This window comes from Ovis canadensis, chromosome 1 (assembly GCF_042477335.2).
Source record: "Ovis canadensis isolate MfBH-ARS-UI-01 breed Bighorn chromosome 1, ARS-UI_OviCan_v2, whole genome shotgun sequence".
In the NCBI taxonomy this organism is placed as follows: Eukaryota; Metazoa; Chordata; class Mammalia; order Artiodactyla; family Bovidae; genus Ovis; species Ovis canadensis.
The window spans coordinates 202406124-202422860 of record NC_091245.1 but is presented as its reverse complement, the minus strand read 5'-3'; the positions used below and the strand labels follow the sequence as shown (position 1 = coordinate 202422860).

At 44.1% G+C, this 16737-nt stretch overlaps 1 protein-coding gene and 1 long non-coding RNA gene across 6 annotated transcripts in view; one reads left to right on the top strand and one right to left on the bottom strand.

Moving 5' to 3' along the window:
- Nucleotides 1-1199: 1199 nt before the first annotated feature.
- Nucleotides 1200-16698, bottom strand: LOC138422719 (uncharacterized). Of its 2 annotated transcripts, XR_011249993.1 has the most exons (4): nucleotides 16126-16207; nucleotides 11822-11900; nucleotides 2702-2794; nucleotides 1200-1987 (listed from the first exon to the last, which is right to left on the bottom strand). It is a non-coding gene; the product is annotated as an uncharacterized lncRNA (long non-coding RNA). The 2 variants fall into 2 exon arrangements; XR_011249992.1 differs by lacking the exon at nucleotides 2702-2794 and having other exon boundaries at nucleotides 16126-16698.
- LPP (LIM domain containing preferred translocation partner in lipoma) overlaps nucleotides 15956-16737 on the top strand; it is a 736773-nt gene continuing 735991 nt past the window's right edge. The window contains exon 1 of one of the 4 annotated variants that reach the window (XM_069557960.1): nucleotides 15956-16383. The gene's annotated coding sequence lies outside the window, so the exon portion shown is untranslated. Of the gene's footprint in view, nucleotides 16558-16737 lie in introns of all 4 variants that reach the window. The other 3 variants (XM_069558022.1, XM_069557996.1, XM_069558060.1) reach the window with 3 other exon arrangements.

Genomic DNA, 16737 nt, shown 5'->3' with positions numbered 1-16737 from the left:
ATTTCATGGCCACAATCACCATCTGCAGTGATTTGGAGCCCCCCAAAATAAAGTCTGACACTGTTTCCACTGTTTCCCCATCTATTTCCCATGAAGGGATGAGACCAGATGCCATGATCTTTGTTTTCTGAATGTTGAGTTTTAAGCTAACTTTTTCACTCTCCTCTTTCACTTTCATCAGCAAACTTTTTAGTTCCTCTTCACTTTTTGCCATAAGGGTGGTGTCATCTGCCTATCTGAGGTTATTGATATTTCTCCCAGGGATCTTGATTCCAGCTTGTGTTTCTTCCAGCCCAGTGTTTCTCATGATGTACTCTGCATATAAGTTAAATAAGCAGGGTGACAATAAACAGCCTTGACGTACTCCTTTTCCTATTTGGAACCAGTCTGTTATTCCACGTCCAGTTCTAACTGTTGCTTCATGACCTCCATATAGGTTTCTCAAGAGGTGGTCAGGTGGTCTGGTATTCCCATCTCTTTCACAGTTTTCCACAGTTTATTGTGATCCACACAGTCAAAAGCTTTGGCATAGTCAATAAAGCAGAAATAGATATTTTTCTGGAACTCTGTTGCTTTTTCTATGATCCAATGGATGTTGGCAATTTGATCTCTGGTTCCTCTGCCTTTTCTAAACCCAGCTTGAATATCTGGAAGTACACAGTTCACGTATTGCTAAAGCCTGGCTTGGCGAATTTTGAGCATCACTTTACTAGCATGTGAGATGAGTGCAATTGTGCGGTAGTTTGAGCATTCTTTGGCATTGCCTTTCTTTGGGATTGGAATGAAAACTGACCTTTTCCAGTCCTGTGGCCACTGCTGAGTTTTCCACATTTGCTGGCATATTGAGTGCAGCACTTTCACAGCATCATCTTTCAGGATTTGAAGTAGCTCAACTGGAATTCCATCACCTCCACTAGCTTTGTTTGTAGTGATGCTTTCTAAGGCCCACTTGACTTCACATTCCAGAATGTATGGCTCTAGGTGAGTGATCACACCATCCTGACTATCTGGGTTGTGAAGATCTTTTTTGTACAGTTCTTCTGTGTATTCTTGCCACCTCTTCTTAATATCTTCTGCTTCTGTTAGGTCCATACCATTTCTGTCCTTTATCGAGCCCATCTTTGCATGAAATATTCCCTCGGTATCTCTAATTTTCTTGAAGAGATCTCTAGTCTTTCCCATTCTGTTCTTTTCCTCTGTTTCTTTGCATTGATCTCTGAGGAAGGCTTTTTTATCTCTCCTTGCTGTTTTTTGGAACTCTGCATTCAGATGCCTATATCTTTACTTTTCTCCTTCGCTTTTCACTTCTCTTCTTTTCACAGCTATTTGTAAGGCCTCCCCAGACAGCCATTTTGCTTTTTAGCATTTCTTTTCCATGGGGATGGTTTTGATCCCTGTCTCCTGTACAATGTCATGAACCTCAGTCCATAGTTCATCTGGCACTCTATCTATCAGATCTAGTCCCTTAAATCTATTTCTCACTTCCACTATATAATCATAAGGGATTTGATTTAGGTCATACCTGAATGCCTAGTGGTTTTCCCTACTTTCTTCAGTGTAAGTCTGAATTTGGCAATAAGGAGTTCATGATCTGAGCCACAGTCAGCTCCCGGTCTTGTTTTTGCTGACTGTATAGAGCTTCTCCATCTTTGGCTGCAAAGAACATAATCAATCTGATTTTGGTGTTGGCCATCTGGTGATGTCCATGTGTAGAGCCTTCTCTTGTGTTGTTGGAAGAGGGTGTTTGCTATGACCAGTGCATTTTCTTGGCAAACCTCTATTAAGCCTTTGCTCTGCTTTATTTCATATTTCAAGGCCAAATTTGCCTGTTACCCTAGATGTTTCTTGACTTCCTACTTTTGCATTCCAGTCCCCTATAATGAAAAGGACATCTTTTTTGGGTGTTCTAGAAGTTTTTGTAGGTCTTCATAGAACCGTTCAACTTCAGCTTCTTCAGCATTACTGGTTGGGGCATAGACTTGGATTACTGTGGTAAGAGAAACCCAAGTAAGACGGTAAGTGTTGCGAGAGGGCATCAGAGGGCAGACACACTGAAACCATACTCACAGAAAACTAGTCAATCTAATCACATGCACAACAGCCTTGTCTAACTCGATGAAACTAAACCATGCTGTGTGGGACCACCCAAGATGGGTGGGTCATGGTGGAGAGCTCTGACAGAATGTGGTCCACTGGAGAAGGGAATGGCAAACCACTTCAGTATTCTTGCCTTGAGAATGCAATGAACAGTATGAAAAGGCAAAATGATAGGATACTGAAAGAGGAACTCCCCAGGTCGGTAGGTGCTCAATATGCTACTGGAGATCAGTGGAGAAATAACTCCAGAAAGAATGAAGTGATGGAGCCAAAGCAAAAACAATACCCAGCTGTGGATGTGACTGGTGATAGAAGCAAGATCCGATGCTGTAAAGTGCAATATTGCATAGGAACCTGGAATTTTAGGTCCATGAATCAAGGCAAATTGGAAGTGGTCAAACAGGAGATGGCAAGAGTGAACATTGACATTCTAGGAATCAGTGAACTAAAATGGACTGGGATGGGTGAATTTAACTGAGATGACCATTATATCTACTACTGTGGGCAGGAATCCCTTAGAAGAAATGGAGTAGCCATCATGGTCAACAAAAGCACATGCATAGCACTTTAAAATACGACTCTCTTCTTTGAGTAAAGTACTTACATACAGCTTATTAGGATGAAATTCATGACTGGATTATCAGTTGTCCAAATTGGGCCAGTTTTGAGAGAGAAAGGCAGTGGTATTAGTAATTACCTGGAGACAAGAGGTATTGTGTTGGGATTGTCTGGGGCTAGCGGGACATATGATCGCTTTATTTAGCTAGCAACACCCTTTGCCAGGTCATTAACTGTGGCTTTATAGACTTTGAGTTAAGCCAGAAGGTGCTGGGTCAGGGAGAACTTCTGGCATTACACTCATTCTCTGGAAGAACAAATTGAGTATGAAAGGGTATCATCTCATAATCAAACTATAAGCAGGGGGTTAGCAATAGGATCAGAGAAACTGTCCAGGATTTTTGATTCTCTTTATTTTTACCCCCAACGAATCCTACTTCCCTTTGGATTAAGTGTGGAACATGCAATGGGAAGCATTGCAATTTTGACACTTTCTGAACTGTAATAATTAGTCTTTATAAAACAGAAGGAAACATCTGTTTTTCTACCTCTGTCTTGGTGATCAAGCATAATCCTCTCATTGTAATCAGAGGTAGGAATAAAATCTCAAAGCCCTGTGCTTTAAAGAATTCAATTGGTGACTCACCATCATCCCATTGCAGCAACCACTTTTTTTTTTTTTCTTTAAGGAAAGCACTTAGAACATTTAGACATCAGTTCAGTCACCCTCCAGTCACCCTCCATCACTTCATGGCATAGATGGGGAAACAATGGGAACAGTGACAGACTTTATTTTCTTGGGCTCCAAAATCACTGCAGATGGTGATTGCAGCCATCAAATTAAAAGACACTTGCTCTTTGGAAGAAAAGCTATGACCAACCTAGAAAGCATATTAAAAAGCAGAGACATAACCAACAAAGGTCCGTATAGTCAAAGCTAGGGTTTTTCCAGTAGTCAGGTATGGATGTGAGAGTTAGACTATAAAGAAAGCTGAGCACTGAAGAACTGATGCTTTTGGACTGTGGTGTTGGAGAAGACTTTTGACAGTCCCTTGGGCTGCAAGGAGATCAAACCAGTCAATTGTAACAGAAATCAACCCTGACTATTCATTAGAAGGACTGATGCTGAAGTTGAAGTTCCAATAATTTGACCACCTGTTGGGAAGAACTGACTCATTAGAAAAGACCCTGATGCTGGGAAAGATTGAAGGTGGGAGGAGAAGGGGACGACAGAGGATGAGATGGTTGGATGGCATCACCAGCTCAATGGACATGAGTTTGGGCAAGCTCCGGGAGTTGGAGATGGACAGGGAAGCCTGGCATGCTGCCGTCCATGGAGTTGCAGAGTCGGACATGATTGAACAACAGAACTGAACTCAGTCACCCTCCATCTAAGAGCTTGATCCCCTAGAAAGTCTTCTTATCTACATTCTATTTGGGGAAATCAAGGCTCAATATATACCACATTTGGGTCAGATTGTGGTTTAGTAGATCTATTGTTATCAATAGGTTGACAAATTAAGAGCCACATCGGGCTTCCCCCATAGCTCAGTTGGTAAAGAATCTGCCTGCAAATGTGGGATACCTGGGTTTGATGCCTGGATTGGGAAGATCCCCTGGAGAAGGGAAAGGCCAGTATTCTGGCACAGAGAATTCCACGGACTATATAGTCCATGGGGTTGCAAATAGTTGGACACGAGTGAGCGACTTTCACTTTCACTAGACCATGAGAGAACACTGGAGGCTAATTTTGAGAACAGTGTTGAAAAGGTTCAGTGAGTGGAGACAAGAAAAGTAGTTCTAGGAATCATGGAAACCAATACTAACTGTTTCATACATTTGCACGGTGTTTATAGTTTGCAGTGTGCTTTCACATTCACTATTTATCATTAACAGAGTTGGGACTGGAATCTAAGTCTCTTCATTCTTCTCCTGGGCATCCTCCCCGCCATCAGTTATATGGTTGAGTGCTTCATCAATACACAGTACAAGAGACCTAAAAACTGTGACCTGTCCTACTCAGAATTTGCAATGCCACCAGAAAACATTCACACTGCTTACCTTTCTGCTAAGGAAAACCTGAAGGCTTCTGATTCTTTCCCTGTCTGTTTATTAAAACATATGTTGTGAGTACAGAGAAAACTTACATATGTATACAAATTTAAAAAAAGCCTGCTGAGGACTTCCCTGGTGGTCTAGTGGTTAAGAATCCACAGTCCAAAGCAGGGGACATGAGTTTGATCTGCAGTCTAGGAAGATTCCACATTCCATGGGGCAACTAAGCCTATGAATCACAACTACTGAGGCCCTGTGCCTAGAGCCTGTGCTCCACAACAAAGGAAGCTACCACAATGAGAAGTCCACGTACTACAACAAAGAGTAGTCTCCGCTCACTGCAACTAGAGATAGCCCACGCACAGTAACGAAGAAACAGAGTAGACAAAAACATAGATAAATACATAAATAACAACAACGACAGCTCCTGCTGAAAGGAAGCTAGATCTTATAGCTAGAGCTTTCTCTGCCCTGCAAGTGTTTGAACCTCAAGTTACACAGCTGCAGCCACCTGAGTGATCTGGAGGTAGAAGGATCAGGATCTAAAGGTGAGGCGTTAAGGTAGTGTGGTAATCCATGAGTCAGTCTGACAAATGAAATAATACTGTGTGTCAGACTAGGAATTTGAGAGGTTCATGCAAGGTTAAAACACCAAGCTTCCTTGGTTAAAAAAAATCATTTTAAGATGTAAACATGAATTGCTGATCTACTGTTCTCTACAGATATCTATTTTTATTCTTTTTGTTTTTTTTGGTAGGATTGTGATAATATTGTGTACTCAAAGAGCCTTTGAATTTTCCTAGTGACCATTCGGTGGAACCCCATCTAATGTTAGTGTTCATGATTGAAAGGAAAGCATGTAGTGAAAATTTTTGCTTGAATTTATCTTTGGAAAATACTTAGGAAGGGGCCATGTTGCAGCCCAACCCAGGCTGTTTTATCTCCAGTTTCAGGATTAAGGCAATGGCACCCCACTCCAGTACTCTTGCCTGGAAAATCCCATGGATGGAGGAGCCCGGTAGGCTGCAGTCCATGGGGTCGCGAAGAGTCGGACACGACTGAGCGACTTCACTTTCACTTTTCACGTTCATGCATTGGAGAAGGAAATGGCAACCCACTCCAGTGTTCTTGCCCGGAGAATCCCAGGGACGGGGGAGCCTGGTGGGCTGCCGTCTATGGGGTCGCACAGAGTCGGACATGACTGAAGCGACTTAGCAGCCCCAGGATTAATTGTTGTTTATTGGTTCAGCCCCAGAAGCAGTGGTTGGCTTTTAACTAAGGATAATGCTGAATAAAATTGGCTATCATTGACCAACAAAATCATAGATGTGGGAGAACCGACAATGAAAGGCAGACCAAGGCTGGAGGCTCAGTGGGGACAACAGGTTCACATCTCACATCTCTTGCTCACAAGAGCCCTGGTGGAGAGGACCAACAGCAGCATTTCTATGGTTATCTCTTGCCTCACTCTGCTTTCAGGCTGAATTCATGGATGCTACAGGCATCAGTGGTGGGACTACCCTGCAATGAGGACCTGACCTCACAGAAAGGGACAAGTAGGAGAGAATTCGGGGGTGCAGAATTGGTCAGACTTGACAACACATTGAAGAGAGGAGTTAGGGGGAGAGGGAGGTTAGGAATGATTCAGAGTTGAGACTGTGGTAGTTAGAAGCAGGGAGGTATGGTGTAAGGAGGACTGAGGAAGTTGAATCTAGAGCCATGCTGAATCTGAGGATTCTCAAAGAAAGACTGAATAAGATACTAAACTTACAACTCAAAGGAGAGAAATAAAACTCAAAAGGGCACAACTTAAAGGTGAGAAATAAAAATTTGAAAATTATCTATAATTGGAAACTTCTAATTAAAATTAAATTTATTCATCAAAGTAGAAGAAATCTAGTCTCATTTAATTTGAGGTCTACCCTTTCGCTGGGAATGTACTAACACAAAATGTCTTAAGCTAACTGGTTGAGTGAAGGGCTAATGGTTAGAAATATGGGTAAGAAAACTCATTAAGTATTTTAAAATAATATCTCACTATAAACCATCTGGTATGGATTCCCAAGAAGATTCAGTTGTCAAAAGAGGGATTGAAAGTTTCCAAATATTTGTTGATTTTTTTGCTTTAAATAAGAAGAGCTTTGTTGGCTTTGTCTTATTACAGACACACAGGAAAAGTTAGAATAATACAAGCTTATTGAATGAAAATTTAGATAAATAAGAAGAAGAAATCTTTTTACCACCTAATGATAATCACTTTGAAAACCATGGTTCATATCCTTTCAGATTCCATTTTGTTTATTTATCCTTTTCTTTTCCATTTTAAAACATTGCATACTCAAGATAAATGAAAATACATGACCATACAGAGAGTTTTACATGATACATTCATGGTAGTGTCATTCATAATGGCCCTAAATTTGAAATAATCCAAATATTCAACAACTGATAATGGATAAACAGAATGTGGTATATCCATCCAATAGACTATTATTAAGCCATAAAAAAGAACAAAAACCATTAATACATGCTAGAACATAAATGAACCATGAAAATATTGTGCTAAGCGAAAGAAGCCAAATGCAAAGCTATACATTGTATGATTCCATTTACATGAAATGTCCAGAATATGCAAATTATAGAGACAGAAAGTAGGTAAGTAGTTGTTTGAGGCTACGGGCAGAAGTGGGGAATGACTGTAAAGGGGTGCAAGGTTTCTTTGGGGGATGATGGAACTGTTCTGATATTGCTGCTGCTGCTGCTGCTGCTAAGTCGCTTCAGTCATGTCCGACTCTGTGCGACCCCATAGACAGCAGCCCACCAGGCTCCCCCATCCCTGGGATTCTCCAGGCAAGAACACTGGAGTGGGTTGCCATTTCCTTCTCCAATGCATGAACGTGAAAAGTGAAAGTGAAGTCGCTCAGTCGTGCCCGACTCTTCGCGACCCCAGGGACTGCAGCCTACCAGGCTCCTCCGCCCATGGGATTTTCCAGGCAAGAGTGCTGGAGCAGGGTGCCATTGCCTTCTCCATTCTAATATTAGAGTGTACTAATGTTTATACAGTTCCATAAAGTTATGTAAAATCACTTGTATGCTTAAAACAAGTAAATTTTATGGTATAGCTGTTTGTATATATATATGCATATCATGGACCTCTTTTCACTCACCTAAAACTGTAGTTGGAAATAGAAATCGAAATCAAATCCCTATTGTTGGGCCCAAATGCTATCTCCAGCCTTGATATCTGCTGTGATTCTCTAAGAGTAGGTGATGCTGTGTATCGCAGCCACAAATGGGCAAACTACATCCTAAAGCATATCCCCAGAAACCCAGATCATCCAGAATTAGCAGACCCTCTTCCGATGTCTCACAGCTCTGCACAGCTTCCTAAAGGAAGCAGAGAGGCCACCAAGACCAAGGCTGAAAGCATCAAACCCTGGGACACCATCCTTTACCTCTTGCTATATTATGAAGACAGAAATGTGTGCTCCATGTTTGTGTTCCTCCAGCAGGTCCTGGGGGATATTTCCTGGCTCATCTTTGCCTGCTCCATCACTCCATCACTATCAAAAGAGACTCCTGGCTGAAGTAACAGGTCCAGTCCATCCAGTGGTGTACTGGGAAATCTTAGCCGAGCTATCTCACCCACTCCTTCCCTTCGAGTTGCTATCTTGTTTTATCTTTGTGGCTTCCCCCATGGTTCAGTGGGTAAAGAATCTGCTTGCAATGCAGGAGACACAGGAGATGTGGGTTTGATCTTCCTGAGCTGGGAAGATCACCTGGAGGAGGAAATGACAACCCACTCCAGTATTCTTGCCTGGAAAATCCCATGGACAGAGGAGCCTGGCAGATTACAGTCCATGTTCCCCAAAGGGTTGGAATGATTGAGCATCTAACACACACACTTCTATCTTTCTTTCAATATGTAGAACTAGCACTATGTCTATTTTTCTCAACATTATTCCTAGGTCTAGTAGAGTTAGCAAAGTGTATATTATATACTTGTTAAGACAAAAATATGGCATAAACTGCCTCCTTTTGTGTTTGAGCCTCTATGAAACTTTGCATTGGTAGTGGACCTAACAGAGATTAAAGCTCCATCCATCAATATTTCTACCACCACAGACTGGCCCACTGTCTGACTGGACTGCCTGACTTCTGAAGTTTTATTGGTTTCCAAGCATGGTCACAGCTCTCCTCTGTTCTGGGCTTACTGAGGTCAAAAGTCAGCTGAGTTGTGTAAGGGGCTGAGTTGGGATGGGCCAGAATGCATTCAAATAATCTGATCCTGCAATCTGATAAAAATTCAAACAATCATGATAGCCTCTGGCTTCAAAACTGGACTACAAAGCTAGGTAAAATAGTGCAGAAATTCGTGGGCAGATATAAACTATCATTTGTCTACACTGGTTTGATTGCTCAAAATCAATAAAGAAAGAGCTGTGACACCATTTTTCTCCCAAGAAAACACCAAGGGTTTTCTCACACAATAAGGATTAAGTATTCATTTAGGAAGTCAGATAATCTATTCTTTTTTTTTTCACATGGAGGTCATTTTTTTTTTCCCACTGTACAATGAGGTATGAAGAATAGAGAGTAAACAGTAGGCCTTCATTTGCAGTATGCCTTCATTATCCTTAATGGTGTATTTACTAAAAGCCTACCACAACTGTTTACCATATCAAGTTTTCATCTCTTTACAAAAGGCTGATGCTTATCTGACCTGGTTGATCAGAATACATCAAATATTTAAACTGTCACTTGTGCTTGGTTCTTCCCGGAAAAATATGACCTTTAGCATTTTTTTTTCAAGAATTTATTTGATATGAAGTTGTAAAGCAACCATTGCTTTAAGGTGGCACAGTGGTAATAGAATCTGTCTGCCAGTGCAGGAGATGCAAGAGCCACAAGCTTGATTCTTGGATCAGGAAGATCTCCTAGAGTCGGAAATGGCAACCCACTCTAGTATTCTTGCCTAAAAATGCCATGGACAGAGGAACCTGGAGGGTTGTAGTCCATGGGGTTGAAAAAAGTTGGATACAACTGAGCATTCTGAGAGCAGAACTATATCATTAGATAATTTATAAAATTGATGTTAAATGTTGAGAAAGCCTAGAACAGTGCACACAGGAAACAATGTAACAAATGACAAATCCTCTCCCTTCCCTCATCCCTCCTTGTACCTGTCCAGAGTCATGGTCTAACATAAAACAACCAGTCTTCCAGAAAGATAACATTAATTGTAAAGCCTTTGACTGTGGATCACAAGAAACTGAGAAAAATTGTTAAAGAGATGGGAATACCAGACCAGTTTACCTGCCTCCTGAGAAACCTGTATTTGAGTCAAGAAGCAACACTTAGAATTAGACATAGAACAACGGACTGGTTCAAAGCTGGGGAAGGAGTATTTCAAGGTTGTATATTATCACCCTGCTTATTTGACTTATATGCAGAGCACATATGAAATGCTGGGCTGGATGAAGTACAAGCTGGAATCAAGATTGCTGGGAGAAATAACAATAACCTCAGACATGCAGATAATACCTTATGGCAGGAAGCAGAGAGGAACTAAAGAACCTCTTGATGAAAGTGAAAGAGGAGAGTGAAAACGCTGGCTTGAAACTCAACATTCAAAAAACGAAGATCATGGCATCTGGTCCCATCACTTCATGGCAAATAGATGGGGAAACAGTGGGAAGAGTGGCAGAGTTTGTTTTCTGGGCTCCAAAATCACTGTGGATGGTGACCGCAGCCATGCAATTAAAAGACACTTGCTCCTTGGAAGAAAAGCTATGACAAACCTAGACAGAATATTAAAAAAGAGACATTATTTTGCCGACAAAGGTCCCTATAATTAAAACTGTGGCTTTTCCAGTAGTGATGTATGCATGTGAGAGTTGGACCATAAAGAAGGCTGAGTGCTGAAGAACTGATGCTTTGAATTGTGGTGTTGGAGAAGACTCTTGAGAGTTCCTTGGACTGCAAGGAGATTAAACCAGTAACCTTAAAGGAAATGAACCCTGAATATTCACTGGAAAGATTGATGCTGAAGCTGAAGCTCCAACACTTTGGCCACCTGATGCGAAGATCCGACTCACTGGAAAAGACCCTGATGCTGGTAAAAGATTGAAGGCAGGAGGAGAAGGGGACAACAGAGGATGAAATAGTTGGATGCCATCATGGACTCAATGGACATGAGTTTGAGCAAACTCCAGGAGATGGTGAAAGACAAGGAAGCGTGGCATGCTGCAGTCCATAGGATCACAAAGAGCTACTGAGCGACTGAACAACTGCTTTTCTAGCCAAGATGAAGTATACATATTCATTAATTCACTCACTGGATAACATTTGGTCATAAGTTCCTAGGTGATGCCATAGCTGTTGAGGAGGAGAAATGAAGACATGAAGCCCACTGTGAAGAGTTGCATTAACAGGAACAGATCAAACACACTTGGGAAAATTACAATGCAGTGGGACAATTCAGTGTGTACATTTTTCAGAAGGTAGAGAAATTATTTTCATATCCTTGAAGGGGATTTGGAGGAAATGAACAACAGGGAAGAGGTTTCTTGAGAGGATGCTGGCAGGACAGGACAAATCTGCATCTGCTGGGAAAGTATTTCCGGAAGAGGAAACTAAATGAGAAAAAGTCCAGAGGCAGGAAGTGCAGGAAGCTCTGTGTGTGTGTGTGTGTGTGTGTGTGTGTGTGTTGGTGGTGGTAATGGTGGAAGGCTGGAGGTATGATCTATAGTTGGAAAAGCTCATCATAGAACCAGGGAGGGACAGCTGAAGAGCATGAATTTAATGTGTTTGATATACCAAGTATATTTCAAATTATCATGTGGCATGCTAAGCTTTGGGAAGATGACTTCAGTCAGCAGGCTGAAAGTAGCATCAGATTGAAGAGCGTGTTGGAGAGCATAAAGTCTGAGAATCTAACTGTGTGTGTGGGTAAAGAAATAGACCAAAGAGGAAGTGCCTTGCCAGTTTCAGGACAAGGAAAGGACTACAAACTTTCCTTTCTTTTACCCCCCTCTTGTCCATCCTGCTTCTGTTTCCAGGTGGGCAGGTCCTTCTGACTCTTCCTCTCTCTTCCCACTGGTCTGCTTACCTCCAGTCTCCATCTCTTGAGGAAGTTATCTGGTTTCATCTAAATGCCCAGGCCTTACACCTGCTGCATCTTCCTCTGCCTTTGACCAGGAACAAGAAGGGAAAAAAAACAAAACAAAACAAAGCAGTTGAATACCTGCAATGACAAAGGCGGTCACTTTGTTAGAGACTCAGTGACACATTAAGACTCTCAGTCCAGTAGCAAAGAAAGACAAAGTGACCAATGGCATTATGCAGTTACAGGGACTAAGTGCAGAGTGACAGATGTACCCTGTAGGGGCAACACATCCACTGGAGGTGGTGGGAGGGGCAAAATGACCTCTCAGAGGGGCTTTCCTGGGGGTCCAGAGGCTGACTTTGTGCTCCCAAAGCAGGGTGTCTGGGTTTGATCCCTGGTCAGGGAACCAGATCCCACATGCTGCAACTAAAGACCCTGCAAGCTGCAAGGAAGAATGAAGATCCAGTGTGCTGCAACCAAGATCATGCTAAATCCCATCAGAGGTGTCTGACTCTTTGCGACACTGTGGACCATTGCCTGCCAGGCTCCTCTGTCCATGGACTTCTCCAGGCAAGAATTTTGGAGTGGGTTGCTATGCAACCCAGGCAACCAAGATCAGTATAGCCTAAATAAATAATATTTTTTTTAAAAAAGGAGTCTCAGAGGTGATATTTAAGGGGAGTCTAAAGAAGCTAGGTAAGGGTGACCACGTATATGGAGAAGACAGAAAAACCTGTAGAAGGCAGATAAGTGGGGCAGTTAAGGTGTCTGAGAAACCACCCGACATCAAATTGGCTGGAGGGCTAAGGACTGGCAGACATAATCCTTAAGGGCTATGCAAACCACATGAAGGAGCTTGGCGTGATGGGTTTTAAACTGAGGAGAAGCCACACCAAGTTGGTTTTTAATCTTCCATCTTTAACACCCCTGTTCTTATTATTTCTCCAGTAGCTTCTTCATACCCTCTTGGTCAGCTGTGACAGATTATGAGTTCTGCACAATGGAATTGTCATGCGAGCGTATGTTCCTCGGTTCTTTGTCTCGTCACAACAAAGATTTGGAGCGACAGACATTAAGGCCCTTGGCGCGTCACAGCTCTCAGGTCTTGGACAAACCGTGTTATAGCTCTTAGGCAAATGAGTGTTACAGCTCTATTTTATTTAGAAGATAGCAGGAGAACCCATCCTCAAAGCGTGAGGGCATGCCAGCCCAAAGACTTGAAGGGAAGAGAGTGGAGGAGCGCATGGGGGAGGGAGAGAGAGAGAGAAAGGGAGAGAGAGAGAGAGAGAGAGAGAGAGAGAGAGAGAGAGAGAGAGAGAGAGAGAGAGAGAGAGACAGTGCATGCATGCGGGAGAGAAAGAAAGAGAGAGAGCGTTGGCTCCTCCTTTTTTATGTTTTTGCCTCCACCTGGGCCTGCCCTATGCAAATTGGGCTTAACCAGGAGTGCTGTTTCTTCTACCTGAAGTCTTCACTCTGGTCCTCAGACCTTCCTTTGACCTTCCTTGTTTTTTAGCCGCTGCCATTTTGGATTCCATTTCCCTATTCTACCTACTTAACAGAATGTTCAAACTGAGACCAGATGGTCACTCAGCAGTGGGTGAGTAGAGTCAGGCTGCCTGGGCTCAGAGGGGCATTACAGCTTACCATGTACTTGCTCTGTGTTAAGAGCAGGCTACTTTACCTTCTTGGGCTAGAGAAAATACCGCTGCCAAGCTCAAAAGGGTTTTGTGAGGGTTAAGTTAAATATGGATGAAATATCCTTAGAATCTTGTCAGGCGTGTGTAAGGTCAGAGAAAGGACTGGCATGAGCTACACAATGGCCTCTGGGAAAGGGATGGTCCTGGATGCAAGGAAATGGGGGCACCACAGCCTAGCCTTGTTCAAAGTCTTTCGTGCCATCACTGGACCTATGAGACTGCATCTGTAGGGCTTCAGGCCACCAGTGTGCAATCCTCTGGTCACTTATCCTCCACCCTATCTGAAATTCTGTGCTTTGTCAGTCTCTGAATTCGTAAACCTGTATTTCTCTAGAATTGTGCCTGTAGCTTTACATAGCCTTCCCTTCTTTCCCAAGTCCCCGCACGCAGCAGGTTTTAATAGGGTTGTTGAGAGAAGTGTGAATACAAAAGAAATCAGATCAGCACACGAAAATGAGGCTTTTGATTTGAGTTTGCACTGATGACAAGATTGCACGCAGTTCGCCAAGCATCCAATTTATGACTTTGCCTCTTACACTCCTGGTGAGTGCCTCCTGAGTAGAAATTATCTTTTGTGATTAACTTTATATAATACTTGTGCTAACACCAGGCCCACCTGAACATTTCATAAATATTTCAGGAGGGGTGACACAGTGATCTTCCCCAACAACAGTTTCAACATAATTAGGAGCATTTCTGGATCTAACACAGCACTCTTACAATGTGTATGATGAAGGAAATGAATGGCTCTAATTATACCTTATTAAATCTTATTAATCCTCATTAGAACCCTATTATTCTTTATAAGTGGGTTACTGGGGAAGGAAAAAAAAAAAAGAAATGCTGGTCAAGTCCCGTTATATCCGATGGGGAATGGGTGAATCCATTCTTATTTTGTGTGATATCAGGAATTTTTCATATTAAACAGTACCACTTAGAGTGTGGGTTTGTTGAAATGTTGAGGATAGAATAAGTGAATTGTGGTGTAAGAGAATAATCTTTTTAAGCCCCAGAACAAAATGTCTATAGGAGCTCACATTTCCTATTTCAAACTATACCAGTTGCAAAGAGAAAAAATATTTCATTACTGAACTTCTCTATTTTCATATTTTTGTATGAATAGATGAGAAACTGAGAGCAAGAGAGATTACTTTGGAAGCAGAAATGTGTGAAGTCAAAGACTTTGCACAAAGAATATGCTTGATAAATGGTTAAGTGCAAAAATATGTGTTCCTGCATTTGTTTAATTCTTGGTTTAAAAAAAAAAGTCACACCAAATCCCCAAAGAACCAATTTTTGGAGATTTCATGAATTAGTAACTCATGGTGTACTCTCAACATTTATTAATATGAATTAGGAGATCAGGGCCTCCTCCCTGGGTGGAAAAATCATGGGATCAGTCAGGTGACCTAGACACCAGAGGTGGGTTCAAGTTGCTTGCTGTTTTTGTGTTGGGTAAGTTATTTTGCCTGACTTTTTTACGTCAAATATCAACGATGGACTACATTTTGTTTTATGAAGATCTTATAAACCTGGGAGAATGTGCTTCTATAATGTGCTGGGGTGAGGAATGATTAGTTTAGACATCAGGAAGCAGGACAGAAGTACAAGGAAAGGAGTCTCCAGCCCTGGCGTGCCTTCCAGGCAATGCCTAATGCATATTATAGGCCCCTCACATGCTGCTCACATTTACAAATATCGGAGCAAAAAGTCCTACACAAACCTTCCAAGAACGGTCTTGCCTTTATTCAAACTAATTCACCCAGTTCGTAGATTTTTTTTGAAGTTATAAGCACAAAGTTTGGGTTTCTGGATAGGGCTGTGAAGTAAATTCCAGGGGTTCGTTTATTTGAGCACTGGATGGAGGGAGTTGCCTTGAAGCAACTGATCAGCATGGCTATGCAGGGCTCACTGGCAATCAGAACCTTCCAGGAACTGACCGCGTACGGGGTCCGGGGAAGCTCAGAATCTCTTCCCAGGGTGGTCCGCGTTGCCCTCTGACATCCAGCCCGCTGACTGGTCCGCGGGAAGGAGGGAGTCGGGCCCCTGCCTGCAGACAGGAACATAGCTGGAAGACTGAGCATCCGGCTCCCGCGCCGGGATCTGTGGCGGGCATGACCTTGTACGAGTCGTTTCTCTTCCGAGAGCTTCAGATTTCCCGTGTGAAGTGGACGGGCTGGAAGTTGGTCGGGGCCAGTTCCGACATCCAGTACGTTTGAACCTTGCTGGGAATCCGAGCGGGGCTCACGAGCGAGATCTCGCAGGGGGATTCCACCACAGAGCTCGTCTACCCGGACTCAACTCCCTAGTCTGGTAGTCTCCTACCAGTGGACGCAGGTTCCCTCATTTTTTTCAGTAGCCCCTCGCCCCGGCCGCTTCCTCCTTCCACGTCTCCTTCCTCTTCCTCCAGGGCAGGCAAAGGCCCCACACCTCCCTCTTTCCCTTCCTCCTCTGCAAGCTCCCCGCGTTCCCCGCGTCTTCTTCTCTTCCTCCCAGGAAATCCACCGCCCTCGATGCACCCACCTTGGGGCCGGGCCACGGGCCCCGAGGTGGGCGCCCCCTCCCCCGGCGGCGAGCGCCGCGGCCCCGCGGGCACCCGCCTTCCCATACCTTACATGGACAAATGCGTGCAGGCAAAGTCAGGAATTCAGGCCCCTGACGTCAGCCTCCAGCTCTCAGGGCACCGCACGGGAGACCGAGGGGAGGGGGTGGGGACGGTGGGAGGAAGGAGGGGGAAAGGCACCAACCAGCAGCCGCTCCAGCCTTGCCGAAGTTTCACTTTTTGTCTGTGGGTTCGCTCCCGGGCCCCGCGCGAGCTTTCCCGGGATAAGTAGCTTTAGCGAGCGGGGGAGAGCCGGTCGCTGCAAGGTAAGGGCTGGCTGCGCGGCCCGGGGCGCGGGGCGCGGTGCGGGGCTCGGGGCCGGGCCTGGCCGGGGCTGGGGACAATGGGAGGGGGAGTGCCTGGGCACCTCCTCCTTCGCCGCTGCCTCCGCCTCCAGCCGCCGCCGCCGCCGCCGCTGCCCCGGCGGCCTCCTCCCCGAGGTATTGTTGCAAATCCTCCTTCCTTCCCCTCACCCTCCGCCCGCGGGCGCCTCGGGAACCCCCAGCCCTCCCCGGCAAGAGCGCCTCCGGGGTGGCAGGAGAGCCGGGCGCAGGGCACCCAACGCGCGTCCGGCCCGGGCCGCAGGGCCCGCGGTGCGGAAGTGCTGGCCGCGGCGCGAG